The 17,356-nt window shown below is 36.3% G+C and overlaps 1 protein-coding gene across 3 annotated transcripts in view; it reads left to right on the forward strand.

Annotated features, from left to right (window-relative positions):
* The window catches only part of LOC148942250 (axin-1-like), a 155,493-nt gene that overhangs the window by 2,628 nt on the left and 135,509 nt on the right, over positions 1-17,356 (forward strand). The window contains exon 1 of one of the 3 annotated variants that reach the window (XM_089103536.1): positions 3,411-3,518. The exons of 1 other annotated variant lie outside the window; for it this stretch is intronic. The gene's annotated coding sequence lies outside the window, so the exon portion shown is untranslated. Of the gene's footprint in view, positions 1-3,410; positions 3,519-7,548; positions 7,662-17,356 lie in introns of those variants that run through there. One more of the 3 variants, XM_089103535.1, reaches the window with a different exon arrangement.

Here is a 17,356-nt window from a genome sequence, read left to right on the forward strand (position 1 = left end):
AAAATTAGGGGTGGGCGCAAAAGAGGTTAATCCAATAAACTTGCGTTAGGAGCAAGTTTAATTAACGTAAACTTGAGTTAATTAAGTAAATTACACTAATTTAGACTACGTTAGGGGGCACGTGCCCCCTAGCCCCCCTGGACCCACCACTGGTGGTAACTCATACTTCATGGCGAGAATTTGCCCTGAAATCACATTTGAGCCCACAAAAATACCTACATAATAAAATCTAATTAAGTGAGTCGCATAAAGGGGATCCATCGGTTTTTAGTATAGTCATTGGGATCTCGCAGGTTGATATTGCAAAGGATCCCAATAAATATATCGTCACTATGGTCGAAAGATTGGTCCTAAGATAAACCCTCAGATTTCTAAATTTAAGCCATTTAATTATGTGTTTTCATATCATCACCGTTTTAGCTACATATTACAGGCTAATTTAAGTGTTTAAACAGAGGAAGGATTTTAAACCAACTCCCCGAAAATTCATAAAACAGAACAGAATAGAATTATGTAGAAAATGTAAGGAATTTAAAGAAAAATGGATTAGTCTAGATACTTCAGAAGGGAAACGGACATAACAGTTACTTGGAGGAAAGGGATATTTTGCTCACAAAACCCATCATCTCACCTTCCAAAATTTCTTAGTTACTGAAAAGCACAGTTTATAGAATTAGCAGTATGATCATACCCAATCTCACCCATTATGAAAACCCGGACCAAGGTGCGAGTGCTCCAGAGAACGTTCTTGCAGATATAAACATAAGCGGCATTAGATCTTTTCACGGGTAGACAAGTCAGATTTCTCTTGGACACGAGACAAGTGGAAACCCGCTATTACGAATAATGCACTTTGTAACCAGTTCTCATTCATTGACGGAAACAGACTAACCCGCTAATGTAGAGATAAGTGGGAGGAGCTATTTGTTCGTACCGAGAATGAAGACCAGAAATGATCTACGATAAACTAACTGGATAATTCTGTAAACTGTGCTGAAAAGCAAGCTACTTGCCAAATAAGTCAAATTCTCCCCTACTCCTGCTGACTTCCTGGCTAACATCCTCTTTATGATCTAACCTGGGAAGTATCAAAATTAGAATTATCATTACTTAGCTGGTTCACTTGTATAGTTCTTCCGGCAGTCAGTAGGAGTAAAACCAAGCAAAAATCATAATTAGCGAATACCGTCCGATGCAACCAATAGCTAAAATCGAGGGGTTGGCAACTTTCAAAATACTGTATGCCAGGTGGTACTCGCGATTAATCAAAGAAACGCACTGCTTAGAGGGGTCTAATTTCGTCAAAATCCTGAGGGAGGGGTTAAAGTTTGAGCCGATTTTCTGAATGACCAAGTGAAAAATAAACCATAATGTACCCTAAAGGGAAATGTATATTAAAGAGAACGGTACAATCCCTTTATATGGGCCTCTCTAAAAAGTCGAGTCAGGTTAGCGCTGACGAAATGAAATAAAGCAGGTTGACTATATAATATCTGAGAAACAAATTTGAGCTATATGTTTGCAAATTAGGGGGAGTGGGGGGCAAAGCATAGTATATAATAAATATGTAACCTAACCTAACCTAGGTGCCTTCCCCCTCCCAAAAAAAAACCTCACTTTAAATATCTTAAAACCACGCTATACAGCGGTGTATTGAATCATGTCGTAAAAACGAGTTTTTTCATTCCGTCTCTCCCGTTTGACTGTAGCATCTCTTGTTGGACTTCTTTAGAAAGGCCCATATAAAGGGATTGTACCAACGAAACTGATCTATTTCTTTGAATGCTTGAATTATGTGGGTCTATCTTAGTTTTGACAAGATTTTTGAAGACACTAAATTTCAGCTAATGGACTACAAACTGGAGTCTTGGAGGGGGGGGGAGGTTGTTGGTTCTTCTGTCCCATAGCAAATTACCCCCTGACTTATTGTGCCTGAAGTGTATACTGGGTGGTGCGAAGAAGTACGAACGGAAAAAGTGGTGCGCCAAGAAAACGAAGACAGTTCGGTGTAAACTCTAGACATAAGGAAATGGAAATAGTTTGAGGGAAATCTATAGACCCCCCGGACAGAAAAGTACATAAGAGTTTTTGGTACTTATTTATTATCTGTAACACACGTGAAAAGTAAAGTTTGGTTAATGCTAATGAAATAAAACAAAACAGGATTAAAATATAACAGTTTAGGAACAAATTTCGGGTATACATTTGCACATTAGGCGGGGGAGGGGGTAAAGCATAGTATATAATAAATACCTAGTCTAACCCAACCCAACCTAGGTACCCCCCTAAACCCCAAAAACAATAATTTATATATTGTAAACGCAATGACAAACCACGGTTTCCAATCCAACTGTCATCTGAAAGAAACCGGTTTGACAGCATCTTCCCTGTATACTATGGCACATGCGTTACAGATAGTACATAAATACCGATTTTTTTTTGGGGGGGGAGGCAGGGGAGAAAGCAATTCCAAAATGAATATATTTTACAATTTGAATAGGAAGCATCGAAAAATAAGAAATATTTTAAAATTTTCTTGAGAACGAGGCCCAGAGCAGGGGTAGATCCAGGGGGTGGGAGGACTGCCCCCTAAGATTTTTCTGGTGCCCTAATTTTATTCTCATTTTTCAATTTGATCATTTATTGACACCCATGTCAAATTGCCTTCCCTCCCTAATTTTGTTCCAGATCCGCCTTTGACCGAGAGCTCTCGTTTTTGTTTTGTTTTTTGTCAGTGCCCCTACCTCTCTGCTTATTTGCCTGTTAGTTATATCCTTATCAAGATCGTATCCAGGATTTTAGTTTTGAGGGATATTTTTCGGGGGGGGGGGAGGGGTACAAAAACTTTAAAAATGCATTAAAAAATGGTTTATATGCATTTTGTTGCGTTTTGACGAGTCGGACGAACATTTTTGGGTGGTAGTTCAAAACCCTTACCCCCTCCCCAAGACACGGTCTTGATCGCTATGTGCAGAAATAGCAAGAAGACTTTCCTCGAGTACACCTTTGGGTGGCCTTCATTTCAAAGGAAATAGTCTGTTTTGCTCTATCCCCTCCCCTTTCTCTCAAGCACAGCTTTTTTCTGTGAATATTTCTGAACCAATTTATCGACTATAAAGCAGTGACCAACAATTAAGAAAATAAAATTTAAACTGTTCAATAAATTTTGACTATAATGGTTTAAAATTATTTTGTCTTCCTGCCAAATTCCTTAGAGCATTAATTTTTTTAGCTATTACAATTTTTTTATTACTTGATAATCAAAGAGGGAAGGTAGAGCTTTCAATAGCATAATGAGCTGAATATCATGTAGATGCGGCATTAAGACCCCGTCGGCATTTTTACCATCTCAATACGATGAGACCGGCTTTTCTTTGTGTGGTTCGTGCCGACTTTTCAGTAGTAAAACCGTTGAAGTCGGGTGGAATTTAAAGATATTTGGATGCACTGGGAGAAGTTGGATATTTTTTTTTGGAATTCATGAATAGCATTTTTCAAAGAGAGCAATTGCTATAATGGTATGATATTAGGTTAGCAAAAATTTGCATCGAATTAAATTCCCAATAAAAATGATGCTTTGCCATTTTTATCCATATCCTAAAGTTATTGAAAATAAAAATTTATTAAAAGAATGAGACAGCTTTAAGAGATATACAAGGACTAAATTGAACCCCAGCCTCTGCATATAGGTATTAAGAGATCGTTTGGACTCATACTCCGTCCCCAAAATCTTAAGATTGTTTAAGACAGCTAGAGTTAGGTTTTGCACAGGGGGGGGGGGCAAATTTAGAGTTGGCCGCCCCCTGCCACGCCATCAATACTGCAACTATTACAATTTTTTTCAAAAGATAATATAATTTAAGCTTGTTTTGCCACCTCCCGGGCGTACCGCCCGGGGCGCTTGCCTCCTCTAGCCCACCCCTAGATCCGGCCCCGATTTCTGATTTAACCCATGGTTCTCTTTTTTATTTCATTTAATTAGTGTGGTTTCTGCATATTTTTTTAATTACCCCCACCCCTCAAATAAGTTTACGTGTAAGTAAGGGCGTAATTTTCAATGGACCAGGGGGGGGGGGGTAAATGCTCACAAACCCCAGTCCCCCCCCACACACACACTCACTTGAAATTTAGTGTCTTCAAAAATCTTGTCAAAACTAAGATAGACCTGCATAATTTATGCATCCCCAGAAACAGGTCAGTTTTCTTTAGTAAACCTTTGCCTGTATGGTACTACATGGCTCATTTTTCATTGTCATTTTCATTTGACTTTGAAAATTGGCTCCAACTACCCCCCCCCCTCCTCCCTTCAACGATTTTGACGAAATTACGCCACTGGTGCACCTATCTGAGCTAAAAAACCTAAAACTATTTAACCTCGATCAGACCGTGCCATGGATGCTCATTATGTCTCTCCCCCAATAATCACCGATAGAACTCCAGTTTTTCCAACAAGCAGAGCAGTCGTTTAAATTGCATTGGAACAAGGAAGGGGAACTAAAAGTATCTTAGTTCTTCGTCATTTTTATTTCGTTTCTTCTTTGTACAGAAACTATTGAAAGAATATTTAAATCTTTGGTGATATGATACTCGTACTCCCACTAGTGGCGGATTAAGGGGCGAGGAGGGCGCCCCCCTAACATAGTCTAAAGCAGTGTAATTTACTTAATTAATGCAAGTTTGGGTTAATTAAACTTGCTCCTAGCGCAAGTTTATCGGATGAACCTATTTTGCCCCCCCCCCTAAAAAAATTCCTGGATCCGCCACTAACTCCCACTCTGTTCAATGTGGTCGCTGACGCCAATGATCTAGCGGCTGGTGGCATGTATGAGTAAAAATATGAATTTGGTTTAGGAGTATTCACATTATTACAGGATGGGGTCAAGAGACGGCATGTAGGCCAAGCTTCAATTAAAGGAAGTGCCAAACACTCTTTTTTTTCCAAACTGATTTTTTAGCGAAAAATTTCGGTATGATGATTTTTTTTCATTAGGTGTAGTTGCAATATGTTGGACATGGTTGTTAAACTATATTTAAAAATTAAAAACCCGTACTGACAATTTAGTCGGTAAAAGATAGTAAACAAATGAATTGATTGATATTTTGTTGTTCGATAGTAATATTTTAGGTCCTTGGGTATTATATGGGCAGTTACAAGGAAACTAGTCACGAAAAACCCGTTTTTGACGGGTTATTTCAAGACACCGCTATAAAGTAATGGAATGCATAGCATGGTTTTCATTGCGTATAAGATATTTAAACTGTTTTTTTAGGTTTTGGGGGGGGGGAAATGGTGCCTAGGTTAGGTTACGTATTTAATATATACAATGCTCTACCCCCCCCCCCCTAATGTGCAAATATATAGCCCAAATTTGTTTATAAACTATTTTATACTTATCCTATTTTCTTTTATTTCATTAGCATTAACGAAACTTGACTTTTTAGAAATGCCCATATAATGCCCAAGTACCATATTTTAACGTTGAAAACAGTTTTAGAATTTAAACTAAGAAGTCACCACAGTAAAAAAGCAAAAAAAGTGTAATTTTTGTTGTTGATTTTTTTCACAAAAATTGGCTAAATTTTCTTCTGTGGCTTACTTCAAGAAGAGAATGATATGAACATATAAGGTCACCTGCTTTCCAAATTTGTCATTCAGCCTTCTAAGGATGCATGTGAATGTTCTGAACTAAAGCCACTAATTTCTCACATGTTTTCACTCGAGTCACGTATCATTTTTACAAGCCCAGGTGTATCAGATCAGGTCTATAAGGCAGTACTTTGGCGAATTGGCTCTTAGCTTGTGTTTTTCAGGGTAGTTAGTTTAGTTGCTGTGGCTGATTTAAGTCACGTTTAATCTATTTGTGGAACTGACTTGTATTCGATACCAAACCATTTTTAACAATAGCTGGGGAGTGACCTTTTCAACGGAAACTAAAACTCTGAATGAAATATAAATAACAATATGCTCCTAAAAGGAACTTGCTTTTTATGCTGACTTTAATCAGATAAACCTACTCATTGAATATAATCATAAAAATCATTAACGTAAGAACATTTACATACGTTTAGGAAAAGCGAAAAATAACCCCAAAAAGGATTATTAACTTTACGAAAAGTAGACTCTCTAATTTTATGTTTGATAACCCATGGTTAAGGTTTAAACCATTACAACGAACCATTGGTTATAGAATACCGGAAAAGAATTTGTTCAAACCAATATTATAAGTTAATATGCTCATTTGAGTGACAAAAGAAAGTAATGTCACTGTAAAGTTCAAGGTTCCGCAATTCAAGCGCAATTGTCCCTAGATAAACGTCTAATGTAGTCCATACATATCAAATGATTTTGAAAGGCATTCATTTATAAACTTCATTGGACTTGCTTGATTCATTTGCTGCCTCACTCGTTTATTTCGAGAATTGCATAGCTCTGCACTTACTTTTACCTTGGATCTTCCCATCATGAGTCTCGAGCCCTTAAAAATGAATAGTGGGCCCAAATTTTCCATTTTTCCATGTTAATTTCTGCAGATCAACATGCACAAGATAAAGATCGACTTTTACTTTTATTTAATTATCCAAAGAACAGTATTTTCCAAAGGAAAATTTTCCCGGTCATGAACTTGAAACTCTCTTCAAGGCAGGAGGGGGGGGGGGGGGAATTTGGGAGGTGCACGTTTATTTTTTGCAAGGAACTCATAGCATTGCAGTGTGAACATGGTTCAGCAATAAACAGCTGAACAAGCAAAGGTTGCGAAAAAGCGGTAACCCTCTGAAATCTTTGACAACTTCAAATAGAGCACCGATGTTAGGAGCGTCAATTAAATTTAAACACGGGCAAAATTATCCTATACCCTTAAAGAAGCTGCACCTTCTCATTCCTAGACTCTTTACATTGAACTCCTACTTTTTTTCTATCTCAAAGTCTTAAGAATGAAAACCTTAACACAATAGCAACGTCATCCAAAAACTTATTTTTTCCCTAACAATGCTTAGAGAAAAAAAAGTTGTTTTCAATTTAATGTACAGAATAGCTTGACAATAATTACGAAATTAATATAAGAATAGACTAAATTTCTGCTTTTTATAGATAGGGGCATTCATGGACATAGCTGGAACTTGGTGAGGGGGAGAGACACAGTATTTCAGGTTATGACGAGTCAAGGGGTCGTAAACGAGAAAACCATGTGCGAATTTAAATTTTAGCTTTATTTATATTATTACCCTTAAAGAAAAAGTCATTCAAAATTATTGATAGAGGGAGGGGGGGGGGGTAATAACAATAATTGTCCGGGGGGGGGGGGTTAAAGCTTGGGACGGGATATCTTTTTTGAAGAATATTGCCTTTTTCAAGCTAATAACAGAACTAATATTTTTTAATTTTTCAGTTTATAAGAATACGGGTGTAAAAACCTTATGATCCCTTCCCCCACCAGTGTCCATTATTTGGTTCTTCCATATTTTCTTTACCTTGGAACTATGCATTTCCTTGCTTTCAAGTTTCGGCTTTCGGAGTATTTATTAAACGCCATCTATTTTCCATGCGATCAATGGCGGAATTTGTATATACGAACTTTATATAAAGTTATACTTATTAAGTCTTATAGGTCTAGGGCCTATCAACTTTCAATGTTAAGAGCTATTGGAATCAATTAGCTTTGGTATGTTTAAAATTGAATCTCCCTTGCCAGTAAATAAGTCACTTGAAACCTAGGCCAAATGGTTGTGATTGTAGCATACATTTATAGGTTAGGCTAGTTGAACCTTTAAATCACCATAGCTTAGACCTATATTCCAAATGTTCAGGCCTGTATTAACGCCCTAGCCCTTGAATTAATCCTTGGATAAATGTCCTGAGCTGCAGCTTATGGTAGGGCTGGGCTAACCAGAAAATGTTTATTAGGCCTAGGTATAAATAGACTTAGGCCCTAGGCTGGGGACTTGCTAGCCAAAATGTCCATGGAAATTTTTGGTAAATATTTACCAAATCATATTATTGAGTAACAACTAAAGTGAATATACCATTGAATGCCTTTTTTTATGCTGATTATGAATATAATAATCATTTATATCGGAAAGAAATGAATTTTAGCCCCCCCCCCCTATATTTGCCAATTCAGGGTATATATTTCTAAATTAGGGGGGGGGGAATTTGGGTAAATACCTACCAAATCATATTATTGAGTTAGGACTAAAGTGAATACACCAGTTGATGCCTTTTTTTATGCTGATTACAAATATAATAAGCATTTCTATCGCATATGAATTTCAGCCCTCCCCCTATATATGCCAATTCAGGGTTAGGTATAGCCTATAGGGGGGGGGGCTGAAATTCATTTTCAATAGAAATGCTTATTATATTCGTAATCAGCATAAAAAAAGGCATCAAATGGTGTATTCACTTTATTCCTAACTCAATAATATTATTTGGTATATATTTACCCAAATTCTATTTCTGATGTAAATGGGAGGTAAGTTTAAACTTTACCCCACCCCCCCCCCTAATGTAGAAATAACTTCTTGAAAGCTTTTTCCTTGGGTGCTGAGACTAGGCCTATTGTATCTGAGAGACTGTTCCAATGGTTGACTACATGGCAGGAGAAAAACTGTCAATGGTGTTTGACTGATGGCTTGAACAGCTTCTTTGAATATCCTCTCCTATCAGTGCCTAAATTTTGGGATGTTGACAGGTGAATTGGGGGGCAGGGTGTTTTCTTGTAAAGTTAGCCTATAGATCATAAAGATATCAACTCTTTGCCAGGTAAATTTTTTGTTATTCCTATTACTGACTTATGAATAAAGTAAACATACCATTCAATGCCTTTTTTATGCTGTTTCCAAATATAATAATCATTTTGTTGGAAATGAATTTTAGCCCCCACCTCTATATATACCAATTCAGGGTATATATTTGCATATTAGAGGTCAAGGGGAAAGTTTAAACTCACCTCTCATTTACATCAGAAATAAAATTTATTGCCACCCCTTAATGTGCAAATATTTTTTACCCTGAATCAGTATATATAGAGGTGGGGGTAAAGTTCATTTCTGACAAAAATGATTATAATATTTGGAAAGAGCATAAAAAAAGGCAGAGTGGTATGTTTACTTTATTTATAAGTCAATAATATGAATAACAAAAAATTTACCCTTTGCCATTGGTATACCAGTGTAGGTACTTCAGTAGCCTCACTACCTTAGTAATCCTTCTTTGCACCTTTTCCAGCAGCTGTACATCATCCTTGTACCCTAGTGATGCTATTTACATTCTGAGTTCAAACACTGGCTTGAAAAAGACCTTGTACAACTTCATGGAAACATAGGGATATCTATTGGAATAATTCTCTTCAAGAGACCAAGGACAAAGTTTATATGTGATGCAGTCTTCTTGCAGTTTGAATAGAATTTATGCTGGTTGTCAACAACAATACCAAGATCCCTTTCTTTATCCATACTTTATAGCTCTTGTATGTTTTTACTGCTGGATTGACCATTGTATAGTTAAAACCTGGGTTGGACTTGCCAAAATGTATAATGCTACATTTGGTGGCATTACTTATCAAAATGTTTAGGGAAGGGATTTTACTGACTGGCTGGTCATTTTTACCAATTTTTTTTATTAATAATTAGCATAATTTCTGTTATAAATATGATGCAATAAGTCACTGGATGAGTTGGTAAACTGCTGCATTTACTGACCAAGATTGAGATTTCAGTATATGTCTTGTCAATATTTCCATGCTCTATTTAACCAAATGAAAAATTGTGTACCATCTGTGAAATCATGGGAGGAGTTGATAAAACTGCTGCATTCACTGACTAAGTGGAAGATTTCTGTAGATTATATGTCAGTATTTTTGAGGTCTTTATTTAACCAAACAAATTTTTTTGGCAGTGTTGGTAAAATTGTGGTGCTTTGCACCATGATTTTACCAATTCTTTTTACCTATTGCCCAAAAACATTGAGGGGGGTGTTAACCCCCTCTCCCCATATGTGATGGCCCTGGCTACATTGTAAGAGTTGAAACTCATGTCCCATGTTGTTGCCAAGATTTGAATATGGTCAAGATGTGCTTGTAGTGGTCCATAGTTGACTACAGCATACACCTTTGAATAGTCAGCACAGAGAGTGAGACAATTTGTATCCAGTTAAAAAAAATATCCTTTTTATGGACATTGAATAGGGTAGGTCCCAAGCTACTACCATCCAGAACACCACTGGTGTTCACATCTTCAGAGAGTATTGATTCTCCTTTGTTAGTAAATAGCCTCACTCTCTGCATTCTATCAGTAAGTAAAGCTGAAATCCAACCCACAAGGTCTGCAATAATTCCACACAAGATTACTTTTGTTTTCATGTGTGGATGTGAAACTTTATTCAACAATTTTTTGAGGTCAAGCAACATGACATCCACAGGTAGGCCTGTGGTTATTCAGGGTCTGTTATTGCATCATAAATCTCCAGCAAATTTGCTTCTACTGACTTTCCTGGTTGAAATCCATGTTGGCTGGGTAATAGTATTCCATTAAGTTTGAGATGCTTCATGACAGTTTCATTTGTCACTCTTTCCAGGATTTAGCCACAACAGAAGTAATGCTAATAGGATTTTAACTTTCTGGTCTGGCTTTATTTCTCTTTTCAACAAAGAGGTGACAACTGCTGTTTTCTGATCTTTTGGACCTTCCTTGGTACAGAAGAAATTTTTTAAATAATTAGATGAGTGGCTTGGTAATGGTTTCAGTAACTTCTTTCAGAAGATGTGGATGTAACTTATCTTTTCTGACTGAATTGATGACAACTAGCAATTTAAGTTGTTTAAGGACATTTAAACTATAAATTTCAATAGGCTGCTTTGGATAGTTTGTTTGTGTGGGTAGGTTGGTATCTCATGTACTACTAAAAACTGGCAGTTCAGTTCACCTGCAATGTCTTTGAAAGAATCATGTTGCCAAAATTTCTTTGGGTTATTACCTAAAATTGCATTGTCCAGTGAAATAAGGAAATAATCCTGTAGAGCGGCTGGTCAGTAATGATGGGGAGCCATTGACTCAATTGCATCCCACTCTTTCTTCCATGGTTTAATGACCAACTCTTGTCAACAGCAATCTTAAAGGTGTCAACAGAAGGAGCAATGACAGCAGTTACAGGGAGATTGTTCCAATAGACAATCACTCTCTTGGAGAGGTAGGGGTTACAGACTCTGGTATCTGCCCTCTTCTGGGACAACTTTCTATTCACCCTTTCTTTAGCTAGCGTGCCTTCATGATTCTGATAAAGTTTCCTGGTTAGATTTCAGTTTATCTCTTGCTCTTTTCAACTTCTTGTACTGGTGTGGACTCTCAGTTGTTTTGTATTTTTTTTTCAAGATCTTTTGTATTCAGCTGCATCTTAATTTCCTTGGTAATGTACAGAAAAGTCTTTGGCTCTCTCTTGTAAGATTATGTAGTGTTACTGTCTTGGATTTTGAGTAGAGTTAACTTGCTTTTCTCCTGATCCCTCTAAACTTTCACTCCAATCTGTTGCTCGAATTTCTATCCTTGAAGTTTTGCACTACAGTTCTGGAGGACCTTAAAGCTCTCAAATGGATTAAGGTAAGGTGATAAATTTGTAATCTGTGAAGACATTTTTAACAAATCTATTTGTTATAGTTTTGAGACAGAGCTGTATTTCAATAGTTATGTGGCCACTCTTACCAATGGGGGGGGGGGGAGGTAGGTACTCAATATTTTCCAAAAGGTCATGACTATTGAGGGAAACAAGGTTTAATAGGGTTGGATTTTGGAAGATTCTATATCTAGTTGTTTTATCAACTACTTGGTATAGCAAGAAGTCATTTATGCTGTTCTAACATGCACCCCTCCCCCTAATGGTCCCTGATAAAGCCCTAGGCCAGAAGTCCATACCCTGTTGTTGGTGACCCATGTGTGGCTCTTTTGGTGTCAAATAGGAGAAGAACAAACATGTTATAACTTCCCTCCATAAAACCATCAAAATGAATAACAAGAAATTGGAGGTACTTTAGGCTACACAATCCATATCCATGTTTTTCACTGTAATGCATTTTAAGGTTTGCAAGCTGTGTACTTTTGAATAATCTCAGGTAACAGTCCATTACATTGCTAATTACATAAGTTGGTGACATGAGATTTGAGTGGCTCTCTAGAAGTAAAGATACTATGGTAAATCTATGAGGTTCCATAACTCACATGGACAAAGTGAACACACTAGGCTACTTGATTCCTTTTTTTATGATATTTCCTAAAACAGTAATCAATTTACTCATAAATGCAGTCCCCCCCCCCTCTTGCTGATGGTCCCATATATAGCCAAAGGAATATATAACACTGAAAGAGAATAATAAAACAATGACACTCTTACTTTAAAATATGCAGGTGGTTTTTATTAATCAAATTATCATGTTTATTTACATTATTATAAACCTTTTAAAATAAATTCAAATAATACTTTGGTAAATTATGCACTCACATCACACATCAAAATACATTTCAGACTGTAAACATAACTGGTTTAAGATGGAAGCTATGGTGTATGATCAGATTGGTATACTATATACTGATATATACTATAATAATATATTTACTGATATTATTAAAATGAAAGTAGACTGGCAAATTAGATATTTATTTTATGGTCTTTCAAAATATCATTTTTTGGTTTCTGTCTTTCCTGCCATAGTGTTCTTTTATAGCCATAATAAAAGAAAACAATGAAATTTCAGCCTTAAAAAATGCAGCATGTTTCTATTAATCATTCTACCACGTTTCGTTCCATTGTCATCCCTATTTCCAAATAATGTTGTTATACACCTGATCTCAAATTCTTTTACAATCAGATAGGCCTTTTGCTTTTAACAGGTCAAGAACACAGCTGGGTACCTTTTAATGAAATACAAACTATCAGGAGGTGAAAAACAAGGGGAAAGTTTATAACTTAGGGCTAGACCTATATATGGGACCATCAGGGAGGAGAGTTGCATTGTTGGAAGTGCAAATATGATATTTGGGACTAGTATAAATAAGGAATATAATCATACTGCTTTTATTAAAATCTTTATCCTAAAGTGTTGCTCAAATTCTCTGATACATATAAATTAGTTCGAAAACCTTATAGTATCCATTCTAGAGTTTTATGGTAGGCTACTTGCTATTTATTCAAAACACACTCAAGAATTTTGATCTGAATGTAAGATCTGAGAAAACCGGTTTCATAGCCATAAAGGCAAGTGGCGGGTGAAAAAATGCATTGGACTTAGGCCTATATAATTTGGGATATATATTTGCACATTAGAGGGGGGGGGGGGGTAAAGTATAGCAGGTCTGAATGCAAAGTGTGTTAGCTGCAATTATTCTGCATATTATTAAGTAAGAATTGTTTTCTAACTTCTTGCTGTCCAAATACTTTATCCCCCCCCCCTAATGTGCAAATATATAACCCAAATTATATAAGTTCAATGTTTCTTTAAACCGTCACTTGTCTTTGTGGCTATGAAACCAGTTTTTACAGGTCTACAAACCAATATTCTTAGAGTGTGTTGTGAATAATTAACAAGTACCAATTTTTCTTATTAGAAATTTACTTTTAAACTGAAAATTATGGTTACAAAGTAAATAATACATGATTTGTATTTATTATATTTTGTAATGTGACCGCAGTTCTTTTTCTGATTTTTTCGTATATATTGAAAGGTTGACTATGACTTTTTTTTACTGTTATTAAGAGGTTGCCAAACACTGCCCCAGGCTGTATACAAAACTAAGGAAAACACAACTAATGACATTTCACTTTATAATAGGCAAAAATTTTCTCCATCATTCACATTTTCATATTTCTTTTCATTTTCATCCATGTCTCTAAATCGTTTTTGATGATATAATTTCATTTTGAATTCATAAATATCTTACTGACAAGATTTCAAAAATGGCAGAATACAGCCTATGCAATATAGTCATTCTTTATAATATAAACATTTAAAAAATGATATTACATTTGCACATCCACTAAAAAAAAATCTAACTGTAGATAGCAAAACTGCATTCTCTGCAATTTATAAAATCTTGTCAACAAGATTCTCGCAAATTGAAGCAAAATTATTTTATCAAAAAATGGTTTAAAAACATGGATGAAAGTGGAAGAAAAAGGTAAAACTCTTATTAATAGTAACCTGCTACATATTATAAAATAAGAGTTTTTGTGGTATTTTATCTAATTCTGCATATAGACTAGAGCTATATCTGAGACCATTAGGGAGTGGGGTGTTGTGCTTTGTCAAAGAACCAAATACTACATTAGGTTGAATGCCAATTAGAGAATCTAATGGTAATGTTATTTTGTTACTACAATTTTGCCTTAAGAAGAGCTGTAACTAAATTGTTGGGAGGGATTTTGCCAAATTGCTTGTCATTTTGGTAGAAATTCTAGGTGGTGAGTTTTTGTAATCTTGGAAAGTTGTTTTTATGTTAGCCTATTCTTTGTTTCTTGGGCTTATAAGATTGCATATGGGATAAGTCTGTACATATCTAAATTCTGATAAAAAAAAAATTGCCCTAATTTTGTGTTTTAGTCTGTTTTTCATTAGATCAGTAGAGGAGGGGGTACCAGCACAGTACGAACACATGTGCTGCCATCTACAATTTAGTTTAATGCTGACGGGACATAATTTATTCAAGGATTATCGATCGAGTCTAATGTGGGTGTGTCTAGGTCAATCGATCTGATGTTGTTGTTGTTTGGTCACGTGCGAATGACATGAGGGGTGATTTACATAATCGATAGGGGAATTATTGATTCACGAGCATGGGGAACTATGAAACAATATGGTCATAGAGTCCCTAGGGAGAAAGATTACATAATCGCTCAAAGACCTCTTTTTCCAAGATCGATTTATTTGTTGATTCTATGTGTAATAACTCGGGGACGAAGGTTGCACATGCGCATTGAATTCTAACGGGAACAATGTTATTGATCTAGGACTCGAGGGGGAAGTGAATTTCCGTGGATTTACATAATCGCTAGGGGAAATTATTGATTCACGATGGGGGAATTATGAAACAAACATTCACGAAGGGGGGAATTAAGAAACAAACATGGCTTCATTGTTGTTTGGCTAACCTAACCTGTGAACTTGATTTACATAATCGGCGGGGAAATTGATGATTCACGAAGAGGGAATTAAGAAACATTAAGGCTTCTTTAATCTGTGATTTACATAATCGCTAGGGGAAATTATTGATTCACGATGGGGGAATTATGAAACAAACATGGCTTCATTGGTGTTTGGTTAGCTTAACCTGAGAAATTGATTTACATAATCGGCGGGGAAATTGTTGATTCACGAAGGGGAGAATTAAGAAACATTAAGGCTTCTTTAATCTTTAGGCCTGAGGGATTTATTTATTATTGTTGTTTTTGGACAAGTGCATGCTAGGGGTGAATGTCAAGGTGTCCTGGAAAAGGAAACAGTTAGATCACGTGTTTTCTTCTCAGCCGATCAGAGAGTCGGATACATCCTCCTTCTCAGCCAATCAGAGACCTGCTTACATATGATTTCCCCGTTACATAACAATTCGCCATTGAGATTTCGTATATAACGGATATGCAATTTGATTAAATTATCAGAAGGTTCCAGAAGACAATGGATAGAACACATGAAATTATTTATGAACTTGAAGTCTTGGTCGCCAAAATTATCAATGTAAATTATGTTTTCATTTTTTATTTTAAAAATAAAATTGTTTTCCGTGGTCACCCTCTACAATATTCGAGTAACCCCCCCCCCCCTATACAAACGTCCCTAGATGATGTTTATACTCGATACAAAGTGTAAAATACGCTCTTTTTTCGTTACGTAAACCCCATCCCTCCTTCCCCCTCTGTTTACGACCTTAATTCTAGCAAAAAGAAATAATTTTCTTTCGTTAAATTTATGCGATTTTAAGTGTCTATATCCTAGCTAAAAGCGATCATTGACTTCCGTCACTGTTGTTATTAACCGAACCTGGTTTTGACACATAGCTCTCTGGTGCGAGGCCAATAATTAGCTGTCACCCTATTCATATGTGTTACGTGAGCGGCAGCCAAAGTCAAAAATACCTTTTTCTCCGTCCAAATTAAATAAATAAAATATTTTCTTTTACCCTCAAAACCTAACCCCCCCCCTCACCGTTTTACAACAAAACACTAGCAAAAAGAAATAATTATTCCTTCGTTAAATTTATGAAATTTTCTCAATTGTAATCTTTTCTCTGAGACATCCATCGCTCTATTGTTATTAGCTCGCTATGATTTGACACAAGGCTCTCTGGTGCGAGGCCCATAATTAGCTGTCACCCCTTTCCGGTGCGTTTAAGAACGCAGCAGCCAAAGTCAAAAGGAACTGTTTCTCCTGTCAAATTAAAACGCTTTCATGCAGACAAGTGCAATTTATTAAGTGCTTGCATATACAATCTCTTTTTGGAGAACCGGTGAAATCTCGTTATGTTCAAATTAAGATCTAACAATATATTTAGGACATTGGCGAAAGGGGGAGGGGACCATGCCTCAAGTCTATCGCCATCATTGTAAGGTGAAAACAAACTGTTTCTTCGCGTGAAAAGTAAGGGGGGTGAGTTTAAGAAAAAGATACATTGCTTTATTATGCGTAAATTGAATAGCATTTGTACCATATCTTTCGGTGGATGGAAGGGGTATTGTCCCATGTCTTGTCTCCGGGATATTGTCCATGGGGATTATGTTCCGTGGGCGTTATTTTCTGGGGGTAGGGTAAATACCAGCTATCGTAAAAGGATAAGGAAAGATAAAAAATACCGTTAATACTTTAAATGCATCAAACAAGGCATGCTCAATACAGATTAAAACCAGAAAAGAACAGAAATGCCTACAAATAAGAAACTAGGCTGACTTATATAGGCCGGCTTTTGAATGGCTCAGTGAGTCGTAATTCTCATATTCAAAAAAAGGATGCAATAAGTATATTTCACGAATTTTTTTACGTTGTGCTTTCTTAGTGATAAACTAAACAAAATTATAAGCATGATGATACGAACTTTCTTTCTGTAAAAAAAGGCGTAAATTTTTTCAATACTAACTTTTTCCCTTCCTTTTTAAGGCAAAATGTGAAGAATTTCAATCTCCTCCACTCAAGAAAGCAAGAGTAGATGAAACAAGACCTTCCATTATTAAGTACGTTGGATCGACCCCAAAACAAGTACAACCATCTGTGCAGAAAACACTGCAATCAGGACAAAAACTAAAAAGTAAATGGACAGCTGCTTTCTATGGACTACCTGCCCCGACTACACAAAGCCCGCCACCGATGGTGCAACAAGTTTCGCCTGG

The sequence above is a fragment of the Artemia sp. Qi Xiang Cuo genome, chromosome 17 (assembly GCF_049724085.1).
Source record: "Artemia sp. Qi Xiang Cuo chromosome 17, ASM4972408v1, whole genome shotgun sequence".
In the NCBI taxonomy this organism is placed as follows: Eukaryota; Metazoa; Arthropoda; class Branchiopoda; order Anostraca; family Artemiidae; genus Artemia; species Artemia sp. Qi Xiang Cuo.